The sequence below is a fragment of the Chelonoidis abingdonii genome, chromosome 18 (assembly GCF_003597395.2).
Source record: "Chelonoidis abingdonii isolate Lonesome George chromosome 18, CheloAbing_2.0, whole genome shotgun sequence".
NCBI lineage: Eukaryota > Metazoa > Chordata > Testudines > Testudinidae > Chelonoidis > Chelonoidis abingdonii.
The window spans coordinates 14,372,187-14,393,171 of record NC_133786.1 but is presented as its reverse complement, the minus strand read 5'-3'; the positions used below and the strand labels follow the sequence as shown (position 1 = coordinate 14,393,171).

The following is a 20,985-nucleotide window of genomic DNA, read 5'->3' as shown; positions in this document are numbered from 1 at the left end:
AGTGCTAAGAACCTGATCAAAAGGCTGTCAAAATCAATGAGAGTCTTTCCACTGACGGCAGTGGGCTTCGGATCAGGTTTCAGCAGCACAGGGCAAACTTCATACATCTTTTCACCTGGATTTAATGGATTAATTGTGCCCTCCTAATCACATCTTCCCCAACCCATAACCTACTCTCTAAAAGTCTTTTGTAATAGGAATGCCATTACCGTGCTGGAGAAGCAACTACTTCCGTGACCTCCTGGATCACCTAGACTCAATCACTGCACAGCTTCTGCACTGTGGATAAGATGGAAGAATACGCCCACTAGAGAGCTCAATAGCCACTTGCGTTCCAAACAATCTCATTACAAAATCTATTCAAAATAAATGGGTATTTGCGTATATTAAATACAGGGCTTCAGGAAGAAGAACATGAAATATTAAGCTCCTTTCTAATCATGGGACCTTTAAATATATGAACCAGAAAAAGTCAGCATGACATGCTAGTCTCTGGAGGGCTTACTGACCTTGTGCTATCTAGTGGACTGAGTTAAGTGGCAGCTGGGAACTCAGATGCACAAGGACATGGCAGTGAAGTTTTGGCTCTGTCCTGCTGGCTAGAGAAACAAGCTCCTCATCCTACATAGGATGAAAATTACTTTCATCCCAACTCATTCCTATTGGAATTTTGTTAAAGATTCCAGTGCTGAAGCTAGCATTAAAGATATATTTACCTTTACACCCCAATCTGGCCCAATACATACATTATATACATATACATATTTATTTAACATATGAATGAAACCAGTTGGTCCGTTTATATTGATGGATGTTTCCTTCCATCTCCAATGAGCGTAAAGTACCATAGCTTATCACGGTTAAAATTCTCAGTGTTTGTAGAGATGCTGGGTGTGATAAGTAATTTTCAAGTAAGACTGGTCAAGATTTGAGGGATACCAGCAACTGGGGTCATGGTGACCATTTCAAGATAGCTGAAACTCACCACAGACGTTTTCCTGCAACAGCTGGAATCTGCTGTGAAGAGATTTGGATGGACTGTCTGGAAGATGATAATTTAAACTGTGGCTTCTCCCTAGAACGAACTGATGACTTGTTTATTAGGAATACTGTAAGGTACAGGGTCAAAACACTGAAGTTCATTTACGCACACTGGGTAGAGCAAACCCAACTGTCAAGTTGCCAGGTCTAGAAAAGCAAGTATGTTCCATCTTGACAAAGAGCAATTCCTTCCATTTGTATTTCAATTACTCATTCTACACCTCTTCATGGCAGGCATTGTGGCTTTTTTTGAGTTTGGAAAGAGCTACAGGCTCTATGACAATCTTCCAAATAATAATAAGTACCATCACTGGAAAATTAGTAACCGGTATATAAAAAAAACTTTGATTAAACTTTTCTTCCAGAACCAGTGTCAACTCCCTTACTCTAAGAACATATTAATACTGTGCATATAGCGTACTGTATAAACCAAAACTGCAGAAAAGGACCTCAGGATTACAGTGGATGAGAAGCTGGATATGAGTCACCAATGTGCCCCTGTTGCCAAGAAGGCTAATGGAGCATTGCCAGCAGATTGAGGGAAGTGATTATTCCCCTCTATTTGGCACTGGTGAGGCCACGTCTGGAGTACTGCATCCAGTTTTGGGCCCCTCACTACAGAAAGGATGTGGACAAGTTGGAGAGAGTCCAGCAGAGGGCAATGAAAATGATCAGGGAGCTGGGGCACATGACTTACAAGGAAAGGCTGATGGAACTGGGCTTGTTTAGTCTGCAGAAGAAAAGAATGAGGGGGGATTTGGTAGCAGCCTTCAACTATATGAAAGGGGGTTTCAAAGAGGATGGAGCTCAGCTGTTCTCTGGTGGCAGATGACAGAACAAGGAGTAATGGTCTCAAGTTGCAGTGGGGGAGGTCCAGGTTGGATATTAGGAAACACTGTTTCACTAGGAGGGTGGTGAAGCACTGGAATGTTACCTAGGGAGGTGGTGCAATCTCCATCCTTAGAAGCTTTTAAGGCCCGGCTTGACAAAGCCCTGGCTGGGATCATTTAGTTGGGGTTGGTCCTACTTTGAGCAGGGAGTTGGACTAGATAACCTCCTGAGGTCTCTTCCAACCCTAATCTTCTATGATTCTATGAAAACTCAGCATTCTATCCACTCACAGTGTATTTCTATAGCTGTCAAAGACATCTGTCTGCACAAGGTATAAAGTCTTTATACAGTGCAAGTTTTCTAGTATGGATTATTGTTTCCACAGTATTTAGAATAGCTCAGAGTTGCAGAGCTCCTTTAAGGTACCCAGGGACTCTAACACAAAGAATGTTCTTACAAGGAACTTAACCTAGACTGTGTCATTACACAGCTTGAAAAGAACAAAGAAAGATAGATTCATACTTCTTAATGGAAGACAGTCACATCTTTGATGAACGCCTCACTGGGCTCTCTGGAAAACTGATTTACAGAAACCAGTTGTGAAAAGACCATGGTGTGACAGGTGCTTTACAAATCAAGGGAACAAACAGACCTTGCTCACCGTCAACAGTCAAACATATTAAATATAAGAAAAAGGGAATTACTGAGTGTCCCAAGCAATTCAGTAGGAAAAGACAGAGATCAGAGAACAGTGCAGAAGGCTGAGAGGTTTTTCTGGGTAGGAATACTAGATTTTAAAAGACAGATTTAAATCTTTCTACAGATTAACATTAAAAGCATATCAGAGGCCCTTCTCTTCCTATGGTCTCAGTAAGTTTGGTTACTACTCCACTCAGGTAATAGTATTATATTGGCATCTTCTTCTCCCCTTATCTCACCAATTTGTGACCCTGTAAAGTAGAGACGTGGGGAACTTCACTTCTGTCCTGTAAGTACACCACACCCTGCTGAGATACTACAATAATGGGCAGCAGCAGTATACAACAGCCTAGAGACCTATGCACTGTTATTGTAAACTTTTACCTTGGACAAATTTCACCCCCCACTTCACATCATTTGGTTATTTGAAGTTTTGTTATTGCTGCGTTGGTCCCAAGATATTAAAGAAACAAGGTAGGTGAGGTAATATCTTTTACTGGACCAAATTCTGTTGGCAGAAGAGACAAGCTTTCAAGCTACACAGAGCTTTCTTAAGGTCTTCATTTGGATAGGTTTTTGTTGTTGTTTCACTGTTTCTTTCTGTAGCTGAGTAAAAACTGGAGGCTACCTTAGATTTGACAAGAACAATAGCTGGAATAAATAGGCCTTTCACTTAGAACTGAGGCGGCTTCCTGTCCTGTTTCAGCAGCACATTCCTTATTTGGATGAGTAAAATAATGGCAGGGTTTGGAAAAGAGTAAGATTTATTTCAAAGCATGTGATCTAATAGAAACAAAGTCAGGAGAAGCCAGTAGTTAATGTTTTGTTTCATTTATCATGCTAGCCTTCATATGGTTTTTCTTGTGTGCACGTGTGAGGGGGCCAGGTAGACTTGAGAAAGTGTCTGGTAGTGAAGTAATCTCTTATTAACTTTCTGCCTTCTTATGTTAATACGGAACAGGAACGACTTAAGAATTCAGGAGACATTTCTAAGATTCTATGATTTTTCTCTAGCTAAATCTGCAGACCGCCTACTTACACCCAGATCATAACACTGTGTACAAAGATTTATATGATAAAGGGTAAGACCCACTGATATATCACTGATATATTTCATCTCTGCTACATACAGAAGACTGGCCATGACTCTGACTGCGTAGAACCTAAGAAATACTGTACGTGAAGAAATGAACAGAAGTCAGCTATTTATGTTAATGTTACAGTCGTTCATCAGAAGTTTACTATTATTCAAAGTCTTCCCTGTGAGACTAGAAATCCATTGTACACTTATTTCAGGTCAAAATATATTGAAGAAATGTCTCTGTGTGTTTTAGGAAGATCCAATTTTGGATTAAAAGGTAAGAATAATGAATTTATAGTATGAATGAGCTCATCACCTTTGACTTAATTCTTTATAGTTTACTTATATTCTCCATCCTTTAAAATATTCTAGATGACAATGTCTGCTCTCTGTTTCTGTATAAGCAGATGCTCAAGGGCTCTAATATCTGCACATTACTGTCTAGTCATCGGCAAGCTAAAGGGATCGTACACAACAGGCTCTCTTATTCCCAGCAAACCTCAATTTCAGGACAATACAATTTTACCTGGGTTTCCCTGGTGAGTAGCAAAAGATTAGGAACAGAATTTAGGTCAGTCTGATTTAGTTGTGCATAAATTACCAGGTTTTTCTAATAATCTAAAATAGGAGTGCTCAGAAAAATAAAGGTCACTGGGCTACTGATGTCACAGTCTCTTCTCTTTTATTTGCATATTCACGACTCAAGAGTATTTCACTATTCATATTTTAGAAATTTAGTTTCTGCTTCTGCTCCTAGTTTCTTACTGCTTCGTTTGGGGAAATATTTTTCATATGTTTATTAGTCTGTCCAAATTCAGTAGTATGTTACTCAGTAAAAAAGTGCAGGTACCCGGTCGGGTCACATGAGTATTTCAGAGCCAAGAAGTCACTTAGAGAAATATAAACACTGGCTGCACGGATGCAATAGGTGGTTTTTGGCTTGTTTGTTTTTGTTTTGGCAAGAGTACAGGTGAGAGATGTTGGATCAACAGCCCTTGGGGACAGAATAATCTAATTTACCACAGAACAGCCATAAGGACCACCATACTGGGTCAGACCAAAGGTCCATCTAGCCCAGTATCCTGTCTTCTGACAGTGGCCAATGCCAGGTGCCCCAGATGGAATGAAGAGAACAGGTAATTATCAAGAGATTCATCCCCTGTCACGCATTCCCAGCTTCTGGCAAACAGAGGGTAAGGACAATCCCTGCCCATCCTGGCTAATAGCCACTGATGGACATATCCTCCATGAATGTATCTAGTTCTTTTTTGAACCCTGTTATAGTCTTGGCCTTCACAACATCCTCTGGCAAAGAGTTCCACAGGTTGACTGTGTGTTTTATGAAAAAAATATTTCCTTTGGTTTGTTTTAAACCTGCTGCCTATGAATTTCATTTGATGGCCCCTAGTTCTTGTGTTTCGAGAAGGAGTAAATAACACTTCCTTATTTACTTTCTCCACACCAGTCATGATTGTATAGATCTCTATCGTATCCCCCCTTAGTCGTCTCTTTTCCAAGCTGAAAAGTCTCAGTCTTATTAATCTCTCCTCATAAAGCAGCCGTTCCATATCCCTAATCATTTTTGTTGCTGTTTTCTGAACCTTTTCCAAAGTCTTTTTTGAGATGGGGCAAGCACATCTGCACTCAGTATTCAAGATGTGAGTGTACCATGGATTTATATAGAGGCAATATGACATTTTCTGTCTTATTATCTATGCCTTTCTTAATGATTCCCAACATTGTTAGTTTTTTTGACTGGCGCTGCACATTGAGAGGATGTTTTCAGAGAACTATGCTCAATGACTCCAACATCTCTTTCTTGAATGGTAACAGCTAATTTAGACCCCATCATTTTATATGTATAGTTGGGATTATGTTTTCCAATGTGCATTACCTTGCATTTATCAACACTGAATTTCATCTGCCATTTTGTTGCCCAGTCACCCAGTTTTTGAGAGATCCTTTTGTAGCTCTTCGCAGTTTGCTTGGAACTCAACTACCTTGAGTAGTTTTGTATCTTCTGCAAATTTTGCCACCTCATTGTTTACCCTTTTTTCCAGATCATTTATAAATATGTTGAATAGGACTGGGCCCAGTATAGACCCTTGGGGGACAGCACTAGTTACCTCTCTCCATTCTGAAAACTGACCATTTATTCTTACCCTGTTTCCTATCTTTTAACCAGCTACCAATCTATGAAAGAACCTACGCTTTTATCCCATGACAGCTTACTTTGCTTAAGAGCCTTTGGTGAGGGACCTTGTCAAAGGTGTTCTGAAAATCTAAATACACTATATCCCCTGGATCCCCCTTGTTCACATGCTTGTTGACCCCCTCAGAGAATGCTAGTAGATTGGTGAGACATGATTTCCCTTTACAAAAACCATGTTGACTATTCCCCAACAAATTATGTTCATCCATGTATCTGACAATTTTGTTCTTTATGATAGTTTCAACCAGTTTGCCTGGTTCTGAAGTCAGGCTTACCAGCCGGTAATTGCCAGGGTTGTCTCTGGAGCCCTTTTTAAAAACTGGCATCACATGAGCTATTCTCCAGTCATTTGGTACAGAAGCTGATTTAAATGATAGGTACAGATGACAGTTAGTACTTCAGCAATTTCACATTTAGGTTCCTTCAGAACTCTTGAGTGAACACCATTGGTCCTGGTGACTTATTACTGTTTAGTTTATCAATTTGTTCCAAAACCTCCTCTGATGACACCTCAATCTGAGACCATTCCTCAGATTTGTCACCTAAAAAGAATGGCTCAGGTTTGGAAACTTCCTTCACATCCTGAACCGTGAAGACTGGTGCAAAGAATCAATTTAGTTTCTCCACAATGGCCTTATTGTCCTTGAGTGCTGCTTAAGCATTTTGATCGTCCAGCGGCCCCAATGATTTTTTAGCAGGATTCCTGCTTCTGATGTACTTAAAATTTTTGTTGCTATTACTTTTTGAGTCTTCGGGCTAGCTATTCTTAAAATTCCTTTTTGGCCTTCCTAATTATATTTTTAAACTTCATTTGCCAGAGTTTATGCACCTTTCTATTTTCCTCATAGTATAGATGAGGCTACCAAAGAACATACCACTGTGCTTTAACAGAAACCTGGAGGGACCCTCTACTAGGGGCAAGACCACAATGTGAACACCTGTCTTTCTGACTATATCTACACAATAGAATTCTGCTGGCATAGCTACATTGGACAGGACTGTGAAAGGATGTGATCCTAACCGATATAAGCTGTGCCAGCAGAAGCCCCTAGTGTAGATGCAGCTAATCCAGCAAAATTGTGCTTTTACTGGTTGTGACATTATATGATTGAAACATGACCATGTAGATCATTATTGCTACCACTGATATATAATTGCAACAAATCTTATACATGTGTCAAGTACGGTCTCAACAGAAAAGTTATGATTTGCTGGATATGATTATGCTATTTATATGCATGTATCATTTTTGTTATCTGAAGTTATGAATATTAACTATGTACCTGTATTTCAAATGTTTGCTCATGTGTTAATACCCACAAGGTATTTAGCCTGCACACATTGTGAAGGGACTATTCAAGTTAAATGGCCCATCAAGGTACACTTAACTCACAATGGACCATGGAAGATGCCCATCCAGACCTGATGGACTTTCATGTGAACATTCTAACTAGAACATTCTAACTTTGCTATGACTAAGCGAAGCAGGCATAGACATGTGACTTGCCCATGTGACTCCAAAATCCATCTTGTTACCTGTATTTTTCCATAAGCTGCATGGAGGGCTTTGTTTGAAAACAATGGGTTCCTTCCACTTGGCAGAAGCTATAAAAGGCCCTGGAAACATCTCCATTTTGCCTTTTTTCTGCTCCAGCCTCTGGACTATGGACTTATACTAATGGCAGTATTCTAACCAAAGGACTGAGGACCTTCCACTGATTTAAAAGCAACCGGAGACTTAACAAGCCAGCAGTTTATTCCATCACTGCTACAAGTCTGAACCAAGACGTTTGCAATTATTGTATGTATTTGATTTCTTCAGCCAATTTTAACGCACACCTTTCTTTCTTTTATAAATAAACCTTTAGATATTAGATAGTAAAGGCAACAGCATGATTATTGGGTAAGATCTGAGTTATATATCAACCTGGGTATGTGGCTGGTCCTTTGGGATCAGAATAACCTTTTGGTTGATGAAACTGGTGTAAATAAGTACTCATCATTAAGTCTGATGTTTTCGGTGGTGATACAAGGAGACTGCTTTTCTGACTTCTTATCAGTGTGGTGAAACAAATTTACTTTTGTCTCTGGTTTGGTATATCTTATGGGAGAATAACCACCAGCTTTGGAGGGGTGAGAAGTGTCTGCCCTATTTTTTCAGCAGTTTGTCCTTAATTTGGTATTCTCAGTTGTGACCCACTAAGGCACAATGACACTGGTATAGCTTGTTTTGCTTGTGGGGGTAGTGTTTACCACACTGGCACAAAGCACAGCCTTGCCAGTATAGCTGCATCCATACTAGGAGAACACTACCAGTACAAGAATACCTGCATGGGAATACTGGTAAAACTCTCCTTGTGTAGAGACAGCCTTAGGCACAGGTCTGACAAGTTGTGTGTGTGTGTAAAAAAATACCCCCCCCCCCCCCCCAAAAAAATATTTATGTGTGCTCTTCAGCTGGGATATTCAAAGGAGACTAAGGAACTATAGTATAGTGCCTAACTCCCAAGGCACCTACCATTCATAGGCACCTTTGAAAATCCTAGCCCTTAGGAATATTTCAATGAGATATTTTCCTTTGTCATTTCTTAATTTATTATAAAGGGGTAATATACTGGTATAAGGCAAGAAGATCTACTAGCATAAAAGACAGGTAGAAGGGCTGAGGGTTTGAATGCCCTTAATTTGCTGATACTTTAGGATAAATTAATAAAATGGTATAGTAACTATAATGCTATTGCTATTTGTTTGAGAAAAAAGCCCTACACAAAATCTAGCTGCTGACTGTGTGCGAGAGTTTCTAAGGGCAAGGATGACAATCTGTTCTACTAAACCTTGGCCAAAAGCATCACGTTCCTGTCAACAGTGATTCACGCAGTCGGATTTATATGCCAACTTGGACATAAATCACAGAATTAGCCAGTCTCAATATCCTACAAGATGTGGTCACATTTGCGGCCCCTGAACTATGCAATGGACCTTTTAGTAGTAGGGGAATACCTAAGACGGACCACAACGATCAAGACTGGTTGAGCTACATTAGCAGCAGTGCAGCCAATCACATAACAGTGACCTCAGAAACATTCCTCAACCCCACCCCCTGCTCAATGGTTAGCTTATTTTTAGGTTGAATAATCAGCTTTAGCTTCAAGAGTCTGAATTCTTGAAATACAAAACAGAACAATTGGTCACTGATGAACAGAACTAGTGAATCAGTCCCAATAAAACAGCTTCACTGTAATTAACAGTTGATGGGAAAATATCTGCATTCCTAGAAACTTCAGTTTCACGCACAGAATTTGGTGGAGGGTTGGAAAGAGGCAGCTGTAAAAATACCTCAAATATGCAGCAGAAGTGGTCGCTGAAAACCCACTTTGTAGGTCTGTAAAACATTAAACATACTTGAAGCCTTTTCCCTACTCATAAATCATTTATTTTTTTTTAAAGACTTTCTCGAGTCTGTTTATCTCTTACCAGCTTATAAAACATACCACCACTTAAACTGACTAGATTTTGCTCTGGAAGGAATTCCTCCAGCGGAGACCATAACAGGCAGAAGCTGTATTCACAACTGCCGCTAAGCGTGCAAAATTCTGGATGTCTATGGTGAAGAGTCGGGAGACTGACTTCAGGCCAAAGATAAGATCAGATCATCCTCTCCATGAGCTAATGTATAATACTACGCAACATGTTTTGAGCTGAGTTGCCAAGCATCTCAATGAGATGCACCCAATGGATGTTCATACTGAGAATTCGCAATACTGATGAACAATGAACAAGGGAATGCTTACTAGCTGCCAGCTCCTGACAACTTAAGGAATTTTCTTTACAGTTTATACTACCTCATTCAAGAGTTGGAATTAAAGGATCTTCAACAAAATCTGACTTGTAAAACGAAGTAATCAAAAGTTATTTTGTTACTAATTCTGCAGTACAAAGTTTTGAAGGAATCTGTTCTTGTCTGAACGACCCACTCCATCTCTGCTTTGGTGCAGTCAAACTGTGAGAAGCAGAGAGCATGAACAAAAAAGACAAGTCAGATTAAGAAAAATGGGACCCCAAAAGGATAATGTTTATATGTCCACAAACTGGTGGACACGGCTAAGTGCTAGAAACCTGCAAGATTCTAAGCACCAAAAGAGCACTACAGTATGTGTTAGTGTGTAATCCAAGAGCATAAAAAAGGAAGGATTTATTTCACATGCCATTAGTCTAGAAGAAGGGAGTTTAATACAAGCCAATAAAGCGTTTGGTAGAAAGAAGGAAAAGCTTTCACCTGAAAATATCTGATTTGATTTTCTCTGATGATTTGTGTGTAAACAGCCTTGTTTTTTTTCTCTTTGCTCTTACATAAGAGTTCTTCTGCACACGACACCCTGGCACTGACACATGCAGTCTAATGATAAAGATTTAAAAGGTGAAAAGAGAATACAGCCCAGACAACTGGAATGGACTTGGTAAATTTTAGTGAGTTCAGGCTCAGCCAAACCAGAAACTGCTAAGCACAAGAGAAGGTAAAATCATTCAGCCTCTGACTACTCCATTCTCTAATCATCAAGGTTCTAAACATCATAGCTGAACTTTATTCTAATTGCTTCTGGGTGAATTTTTTTCTTGTTGGTGCTGTCAACTGACAAAAGTTCTGCTTCAGTGAAGCTGCCCTCACCATCCCCAACTGCATTATCGTGACTGAAAAAGAATGTAAAGACTGCAAATGCCTAGGTGTTGAATATAAGATATGACGTTAACAAAAAAGCAAAAATACCGTTGTTAGGAAATACCCCATTCTATTCAGAACATCTACAATGACAGCTCAACCAATGAACCATAATGAGCAAGGATCTTTCTAGATCTGAAGTTAGTTTTAATGTTTTTTCTTCACCTTTGATCTCATTTCTGTTCTATTTCTTAGTGGTCTTAAACACTATGGTAATCTTCCTCTCTTTGTTCCTTCAATTATGAATCTGTTCTGAGGTAATGCCTAGGAGCCACAGTCACGGGCCAAGACAACATGGTGCTAGGTGCTGTACAAACACAGAAAAAAGTTTTTGGTACTAGTTTTTTTTTGGTCATTAGTAAATAAACCACTCTGTTACATAGCAACTTATCAGTATAGTGGATTTTTTTGTGTCTGGCAACCTACAAAACTAATAGCAGGGAACCTTTTTCTCCCTCTGAAACCTCAACATGCTTCTATGACAAAAAAGAGTAGTCACCAAAACTACAACAAAAATATTCAGAGTAAGAGAAGAAAACATTTCCATATAGAAATTCCAATCACAACTGAAAAATTCCATCATCAAATAGAAGGTCTCAATAACTTCTAAGGGATAATTACTCAAAAAAGTTGAGCTAAGGAAACAAAACTTTATAAAAGTAAACAATATTAAACCTTCAATAGTGCATCTAAAGGCATAATTCTATTACTTTACGCAATAAGCCCTGGTCCACGGTACAGCATTAGATTGACACAAGGCAACTTAAAGTGATCTAACTCTGTAAGCATCAACAATAAAATGTTGTTCCCACCAATGTAACTCACCCACTATACCGACTTAACTCCACCTCTGTGAAAGGTGTAACACTTACGTCGACATAGTTAAGTCAACGCAGTCTCAGTGCAGATACTGTGTTGCTTATATTGACTGTTGCTGACTTTCAGAAACCATCCCACAGTGTCCCACACGGACAGTTAAATCAGTACAAGTGCTTCTGGTGAGGATGTGAATCGCTGACACAAGCGATGTAATTACTATGATGGCTGATTGTCGACGTAACTTAGGTCGACATAATTTTGTAGTGTAGACATACCCTAAGAAAAAACAGCAACAGACAATTCACAAGTTAGGTTATGGAGAATCAGATAAATTGAGTGTTAAAGGCCTCTAACCCATTTACGAATTCTTTAATATATATCTAGTAGACCAAAAAAGCCTTTGTTTCACTGTAATAAAAATACAAATCATCTTTGTAGAGTCACAATTTTGCAGGAAATATGATAGACATTAAAACTCAGACAATCACCACCATGCAAAAAACAGCCCATCAGTTTCTTTCTATACGCTTAGGTAGCCTTGGCCACACGAGGAAACAGATATTCTTTGCTCTGTGCTCATTTCTAAAGATCACCACCTCTTTTTTTCCCCCTTACACATACATCAATCTCTGTTGACCAGTAAATGGGTATATGGAAATGGCAATAATAGAAAATGGTTAAGCTGCTGCAACTGCGGGCACAACAGCAGAATCTTTAGTGAATCAATAGTGAACATTTTTGATTAAAAGTTCAAAACTAATGGGAGAAAAACAAAAATACCAAATCCCTAAAGTATATAACTTTAATTCTAATCCCAGAATCACTGCAAATACTTTTTTCAGAGAAATCTCAGGGTTAGAACTAAAAATTGTACGTGAACCTGAGCTATCTGCACAACAGACTGTCTCCAATACGGAAGATGCACAAGGAGATTATGAGGGAAACAGAAAAATGCAAGGAAACACTTACTCTCAATGTCCCCTTCGATGTCATAGGAATTCCATGGAAAATATATGTTTATCTAGTTTCTATAATAATAATGTCCATCAGCATATGATCTCAATGCTTCCAAAAGATATTCTAATTAAGCTCTATTCTTGGTTGTTTGGGCTACATGGCCTTCTTAAACTGAATGCATTTTTAATTCCAAAATTTGAATCCATAAATCTTGGGACATGCTGGGTATAGAGGTAGACTTCTAAATCCAAAGAAACTCCTGACAATCAACCAACTAAGGCCTGAATTTCACCTGAAATGTTCCTAAACACCTACATTTCCTTGTGTCCAAGAAAGAAAGAAAAATCACCAAAACAATGAAACAATTTAATTACCTACAAGTCTAAAAGCAGGATTCAGGAAACATGGTAGGCGAGGATTTAGAGATGCCTGGGGTTTCACACACAGCCTTCTTGGCCCTCACAATGCCACCCCCGGGGGCAGAGTAAAGGGGCTGCCTGCTCAGCAGGCTCCAGGCAGTGTTAGGGTTTTTTTAAGCATGTTACTCAGTTAACTACCTGGAATATATTTACAACAAAAAAAATTGAGTCAAGGTGTTTTTTATTCCCCTAGGATGAGCTAGATAAACAGCTCCAATACATTCCAGAACTACGAACATAAATAAGAGGTCATTCTAACAGCAGAGACCTTCCGAGCTCTCTCTAGTCGGATGCACTTACAAAAATACTCTAGGACAAGATGAATTAGTTGCTCAAATACCACAGTTATTGACACTTCAAAAGGACAGAGAACGAGGCATACATAAATATAAAGTAATCTTCTGCCTATCTAAACTAACATTTGGGAATATTAAGATGATATTCTTTTTTTAAATCTATTACCAAGAATGGTCTGTTTATAAAGATAAAATTGTAAACATGTGATAAATAAAGATTTTAACTTGAGAAAATGACCAAACTTTATACAATAATAATAAAAAAAACAATGCTGAATTCTTCTAACAACACCAAGAGACCTGTTTTTTAGACCTGCTAACTGTCAGACACACACAGCACTTACTGTAATTTCTATGAGGAGTAAGGAGTTGAATAATTTCACTCCCAATGCACACAGTTCTATGAACTTTCTTTCTGCATAGCCAAGATTACAGGAAGATTACAGGAATGTTAATTGCAGAAGATTTCCATTAGCAAACACAATCTAGCTATCTAGAAAGTCCAGGCTTATTGAAACAAACAGCATTTAAGGCATCATTCAACCCCTAATTAAGTCAATGTACAGTGAATGTCTCATTGATGTCAGTGGAGATGAATCAGGCCCTTAATACAGATGACATGGATTACTTGTTCCAAAATTCTGTATATGTATGCTCACAGCAAGTCTGTCACTAGCACCACTATCTGTTTTATAAATTAATCAAATCTAGCTAATTTTGAACAAAAATTCCGTATGAAATCATGAAGTGTAGGTAGCCAGTTTGTGTAGCAGGAATGATCACATCTCAACTGCACAACAGCTCTGTGGTGCTGTGTAAGATTTGCTGGGGGGAGAGGCACAGGGTTTGTTTAGAATGTTAGAGGAGCAGAATCTCTCCTCCTTTACTGGATATTTCCAGGAACATTTCTGAAGTTAGAGAATCCTATAGCAAATAGGCCTGTGTTGATGAACAGTGTTTGTAAATGGGATAACATTCTTTATAAACTTAAGGAAATGGCACAACGAATATTATGTCAGATTCCACTTTCCTGATTCTCAACATTTAGCAACAACTAACCAGTCTCTGGGCTAGACCAACACATTCCTGCCAGAGTGACTCAACTGCACACATGGGAGTCAAGAGAAGGCAGCTTTCTGCCATTCTTTGAGAGGTAACACACTGTACTATAAACAAGTGTAATGTGTGAATATAGCTTAGAAGTGATGCATTTAAACATCTAATCGATGTTATGTTCCGAATGTTTCCTCTCTGTAACCTCACTTGGTAGTAAAAATCTAGTTTAAAAAAAAAAAAAGAGGGACTGCTATAATTAATTTATTATGAAAATAGAGTCAGTCTGTTGCTACTGGAGTGAACTTTACTTCTGCCTTCTTCACAGAGGCAGGTAGCATTGATGCAACAGCCTACTTGCTGGAGGCTGAGATCTCAAATCTGTACAGAACAGGTCTCACAGGGGACTTGTGTACACAGAGAGGTCACTGAGGACATAATGACCCAAAGATAACTGGCTGGTAATGTCACAGTAAGGTCTCATGTGTCTGCCACTCTTTCAGAGCTCTGATAATTACTCAGAGCCACAGTCTGGATGAGAACCTTAACGCAGTAGGCACAGATTACCTACCATCCATTCTAAGGTTTTCTGTGGTGCCCACAAACACAGTATCTACATGCTATGACAGCACAGAAGAAAGGAGCCTGGGAATCATTTATGCAATTGCAGGATTGCAATAAGGAGTTAGCTTCAAGACTCTGAGGTCTCCCTTTTTTCCCCATCTTGCCACCTGAGGACTGAACAAAAAGCTTTAAGGCAAATGTTTTAAAGTTTTTGAAACACACTGAAGAGCGACAATCTGACAAATTGTTCAATAAACCCAGTGGCTACAGATTCCAAGATTCAGCAAACCCCTTCTCTGCCCTCCTGATTTCTTCCTTCTCAAGCTTCAGAAATATTGAGCCTCATTCTTCATTGCCTTGCAGCTTGTGTAGTCATTTGCTCCAGTGAAAAGCAGGTGTAAAATGCTACCAGGTCAGAATGGTACCATTTTACATCCAGTTTGCATAGGTGCAAGTGATGAAAAGCTGTAGAGCTTGTCTACACTTGAAACACTGCAGTGGCACACTCACTACAGTGACTGGCGAGTTCCTCCAGTTGGTATAATTAATCCATCTTCCCAAGAGGCATTAGCTAGGTCAGTGGAATAATTCTCTCATCGACCTAGTGCTGTGTACACAGGGGTTAGGTTAACTTAACTCATTGCTCAGGGGTATGGATCTTTCACACCCCTGAATGACATAGCTGCGTCAACTTAACTTTTGAGTGTAGACTTGGCCTCAGATGGCTAATAATCACACTAACAGGCTTTTCTAGTAAGCAGGTTAGGGCAGTGGTAAGAACTGGGAGCTAAAGCCAATTGACACAAGCATAGAATCCCCTATCATCGGGGTAGGCAACCTATGGCACGAGTGCTGAAGGCTGTACACAAGCTGATTTTCAGTGGCACTCACACTGCCCGGGTCCTGGCCACCGGTCTGGGGGACTCTGCATTTTAATTTAATTTTAAATGAAGCTTCTTAAACATTTTAAAAACCTTATTTACTTTACATACAATTATAGTTTAGTTATATATTATACTTATAGAAAGACCTTCTAAAAACATTAAAATGTATTACTGGCATGTGAAACCTTCCATTAGAGTGAATAAATGAAGATTTGGCACACCACTTCTGAAAGGTTGCTGATCCCTGCTGAATGATACTAAGTACTGCTGAATACAATCTACTAGGGTTAAGCATGAGACCTGAATTTCCTGGGTGGTGTAATAGTGCATGGCCATCCAGAAGGATGTATAACCAGAACCAGTAAAACAATAGGATCAATTACACAATGCAGTTTGGGACCTTAACTCATGACCTCTGCCAGAAGGGAAGAGATGTTTATTAATCTGTAATTCTCATGATAAATAAAAAGCACGGAAAATATAAAAAGTTACTGCACAATTCTAACAGAGGACAAATTAAATGTTTAGTTAAAAAAAACAGATTAATAGTAATATTGTCTTCTTACACAGAACCTGCAGCACATCGTGCTGTTCCAAGTTCTATGCTTTGCTGGTAAACGTCAGTCTTGGCCTGGTGCCCCATTCATCATCTTCATTATTTCAGCTCTGAGCCTTCCACGCAGCTTTACCAACACACTTAAATCCTGACCTGCAGCCCTCCTTGCCTCTTGCTATTCCAGACAAGGTCCTTTCTACTGCAGGGCCCATTAGCCATGCCAAACATATACTGGTTTTGTGATATGAACCAATATCTAGCAGGGACTGTGGTGGAGCTCACAGAATGTTTTCAGCTGTACCCTAAAAAGGATGTGAACTCCAGCCCCTAGAATACACTGGCACTTCATCCCACATTGCCAAACAATATTTAAGAAAAAAGTTTTATAAGAAGATTTAGAAATCCTTATCTAAGGTGCATCTAATTCCATTTCCATGTACTCAGAAATCCTGTTTTAAACATTCACTTTATGCTTTGCCATCCTAAATCTCCCCAATCCTGTTCATTAGGCACTAACTCAATCTCATACCAATTACAGGAAGACAAGGTGCACAGACTGATATACACAACATTGTTATATTTCAACAACAATCACTGCTTAAGAAAAGCCACTTTTCCAAATCACAAACAAAAAATAGTAGTTCTGTCTTTTCCAGCAGGCTGACCTCTCCATCCAGGTATCTTCTCTCATTCCAACAGATCAGCACTCTAGGGCCTCGTCTACACTACGCGTTTAAACCGATTTTAGCAGCATTAAACTGATTTAACGCTGTACTCGTCCACACTACGAGGACCTTTATATCGCTATAAAGGGCTCTTTAAATCAGTTTCTGTACTCCTCCCCAACGAGAGGAATAGCACTAAAATCAGTATTACCATATCGGATTAGGGTTAGCGTGGCCGCAAATCGACGGTATTGGCCTCCGGGCGGTATCCCACAGTGCACCACTATGACCGCTCTGGACAGCAATCTGAACTCAGATGCAGTGGCCAGGTAAACAGGAAAAGCCCCGCGAAATTTTGATTTTCATTTCCTGTTTGCCCAGCGTGGAGCTCTGATCAGCACGGGTGGCAATGCAGTCCAAATCCAAAAAGAGCTCCAGCATGACCGTACGGGAGATACTGGATCTGATCGCTGTATGGGGAAGACAATCTGTTGTTAAAGCTCCGTTACAGAAGACAAATGCCAAAGCATTGTGGAAAAAAAATCTCCAGGCTACACAATGCGGCGTGACAGCGTAACGGAAGCCAGAGACTCAAATGGATCGCTCATGGACGGAGAGAGGGAGGGGTAGTGAGACTCCAGCTATCCCACAGTCCACAGCAGTCTCCGAAAAGTATTTCATTCTTGGCTGAGCTCCCAATGCCTGTAGGGAAAACACCATGTTCCGGGTACTGGTTCAGGGATAGCTCGTCAATTTAACTCCCCCCCGGCACATGAAAGAAAAGGGAAATAATCTAGTTCTTGACGTTCTTTCAGTGTCACTGCTATGTGTCTACTGAATGCTGCTGGTAGACGCGATGCTGCGCAGCAGTGAAAGCAGTATCCGGCTCCTCTCCCCTCCCCAGTGGCAGACGGGTGCTGCAATATGACTGCTATCCATCGTCACCATCAGCCCCGAGTGAGTGCTCCTGGGCTGCCTCAGGTTGAGGCTGGCCGGACGAGACGCAGGCGGCCTGTGGGTAAAAATAGGGGAATGACCTCCCGGTCTATTCTGCCAGTAAGATGGTACAGAACGGTCTGATAACGTCTTCATCAAGCAACTGGGGCGCTGAGGCTCAGTCAGCCCCCTCCTTTCCTGTGTTAAGAAAAGATTCTGTTACTGCCTGGACATCAGAGCAGCGCATGCTGGCTCCCTCCCCGGCACGTGCTTAATTTCTGCCTGGATGTCATATCCCGGGAGGGCTACCTCCCCTTCATTTATTCACTAACAAGTCTCTGGTTCTTATTCCTGCACTTCTTTATAACTTCAGTGCACAAATGGGGGACACTGCCACGGCAGCCAGAAAGGTATGGGGAAGGAAGCACGGGTGAAGTATGATAATGCGGGCGAATCCACCGTGAAATTAGACTGAGCTCATTCATTTCTGCGGGATCTGAACACAAGAAGCACCTGTGCTCCTTGGAATAACACTGTTTCTCATCAGCACTTGCCCCCTATTCCTAGGCAGGACGACGCTCATTTTTAGAAAGAGGCGAGGTTAAAGGAGGGAGTGACTGCGAGGGCGATTCTCAGTATCTTGCTTTTGCATGCCCGGCACCGATCTCAGCCGGGGCACCACATTGATAGCAAGCAGACAGTTACAGAGGACGATAACCGTCAATTCTCATTGTCAATTATACCCGCTAGAGACAGACAAACGACTGATAACCGTCCCGCCTATCACTGCCCCAAAAAACAAACATAGATACTAGACATGAATGGCCAGAAACAGCATGCAGTAAAGCCTAAACATAAAGATACAGCGTATGCAAGTACACAGTACGGATGACGTATAATAAAAAAAAAAAAAAAAAGAGAACTATGAATAAGAAAAAGCAATACAAATAGAATAAATGCCTCTGCTGGTCGGTGTCTGTCAGCGCAATCTCCAGTGTAAAAGGCGTGACAATTGATTGTCCTGCCGTTGGCTTTCCCCGAGGAAGAAATGTTGACGACACATTACCCCGAACCCACCGACGACCAATTGATTTTTGCCCCATCAGCCACTGGGCTCTCAACCCAGAATTCTAAGGGGCGGGGGAGACCGCGGGAACTATGGGATAGCTACGGAATAGCTACCCACAGTGCAACGTTCTGGAAATCGATGCTAGCCTCGGACCATGGACGCAAAGCGCCGAATTAATGTGCTTAGTGTGGCCGCGTGCACTTGACTTTATACAATCTGTTTTATAAAACCGGTTTATGTAAAATCAGAATAATCCCGTAGTGTAGACGTACCCTAAATGCTTATCATATCCCGTCACAACCAAGACCATACACCATCCTGCTATTGTGGAAGCACAGCCAAATAGAAAAGGTCTCATTCTCACCCTATTCCCTTTCTGAACCCATTAACTCTTGCATCTACAAAGTTGCTTGTTGCTAATGTAACTAAGTCTATACTCAAATATACCCTAAACTGTAGGGAAATATACAGAAACCCAAAAGAAAAGGATGCCAAAATCTGCAAGGTTAAATTCTAACTGTGCTAAATCTTTTAAGACCTCTGGGAGCGCTACTTCAATAGATATATTTAAAAGTGACTGGGAACAGACAAGCTGAGTGACAGCATCATCTTGTTTGCACAGGAATAGCCCCTGCCCTTTCTAATACCTGCAGACTGGCAAATCTAAACCCTCTTTACACTGAAACGTTGATATCCCAGAGTAGCCTATTTGGACTGATTACTCTGAAGACCTCTAAAAGGCCAGAATCAGGCACAGCTGTGTTACATTACCACCCAAGACTTCCAGAAGGGCCCTGAAGACCCAATATGTGATGAGGGCTCTGCTTACTCTATTGTCAGGCATCTGTCATTTTAGGACAGCCCAAATCTTCATCAATTAGAAAGGATTTAACAAGCCCAAGGCCTGGTCTACACTGAAAAGTTGGTCAACCCAGCTACGTCATTCAGAGGTGTGCAAAATCCACAAACAGTTAAGTCAATCTAACCCCAGGTGTACATAACACATGGGTATAGTATAGTATAGTAGTATCTACACTGAAGCACCACAACACTGCCGCTAGAGCATTTAAAATGTAGACAAGTCTTAAGTCATTCCCACTGCATCTGTGAGGCAACAGGCCAACCACCACTATACAGGAATATTGAATGTAAACCTTTATTCTCTGTTAAGCTACGGATATCAGGTTTTGGGGCTGAGACCATCATGTGCTATGGGCAGCCACTTATTCAATATTCTTGTGCTGTTAGCAGCCAAATGTCCAGAAGTTCTATGGATTGAAGGTGGCCCATCTTCAGTTTCCAGTGCCAGCCACCTAAAATGCCACCACTGAAAACGAGAGAATCAACATTTTTAGGCAAAAACCACAAGCACATACTTGGCTTGCAAATAGAGAGTACATCAACAAGCAAAGATATGGAAACAAAAACCCTCAGTAATTTAATTACTGGCCTGGAATCTGCTGACTGCCTGTTCATTGTTTGAGCTCTCAAACTGAGACCACCCTATGATTCCTGATTTTTTTCACCTCATATGAGGACATTCAGAACCACAGCAAATATATCCAGAAATGTGAGTGTCTTTAGGAAACCCTTTCTTTTTCACAATCCTATAATAACTTAAAAATGGAGCTCCCAATCCTCTCCCTCCGGTCACGTTCATAGACAACTAGAGATCTGTGTTAAACATTGAATTCATCTCCCTTTGAGATATTTCCAAATGTTCAGAAGATGAGAAAAAGCTTCCTTCGCATCTTGTTATCCTAATGAAATGATGGAGATTCTTTTTTACTACCATTGTGGAAAGAACACCATTCTGGAATGTCCTGCCAGGCAAAGGCCAGATACCTGTGTGAGATACCAAATACCTGTGTAAGAACTGTTCAGGAGGCTCCATACTCCAAAATTCTACTTCACAGTTCTCACTCCGTTTTATTTGCTGCAAAGCGAATTCTGTTTATTGGAAGATTCTGATATGACAGGACTGTTTTCTGATCCCAACAGTGAAAACTGGCAAGGCCAGAACAGCAAAGAGTCTGTGGGGCCAGAGGAAACACTGCCTTCTACATAACCACACATCATGACAGAGCCTCTCGGTATATGATTCTTTCAATAGCAAAACCCTTAGATTGGAAAAAAAAACAGAAAAATAGAAACTACAGGATGAAAGCATAAGGCCAATCTCTATC

At 40.4% G+C, this 20,985-nt stretch overlaps 1 protein-coding gene across 7 annotated transcripts in view; it reads right to left on the bottom strand.

Moving 5' to 3' along the window:
- SIK2 (salt inducible kinase 2) overlaps nucleotides 1-20,985 on the bottom strand; it is a 104,192-nt gene that overhangs the window by 60,256 nt on the left and 22,951 nt on the right. The gene's annotated exons all lie outside the window — the stretch shown is intronic.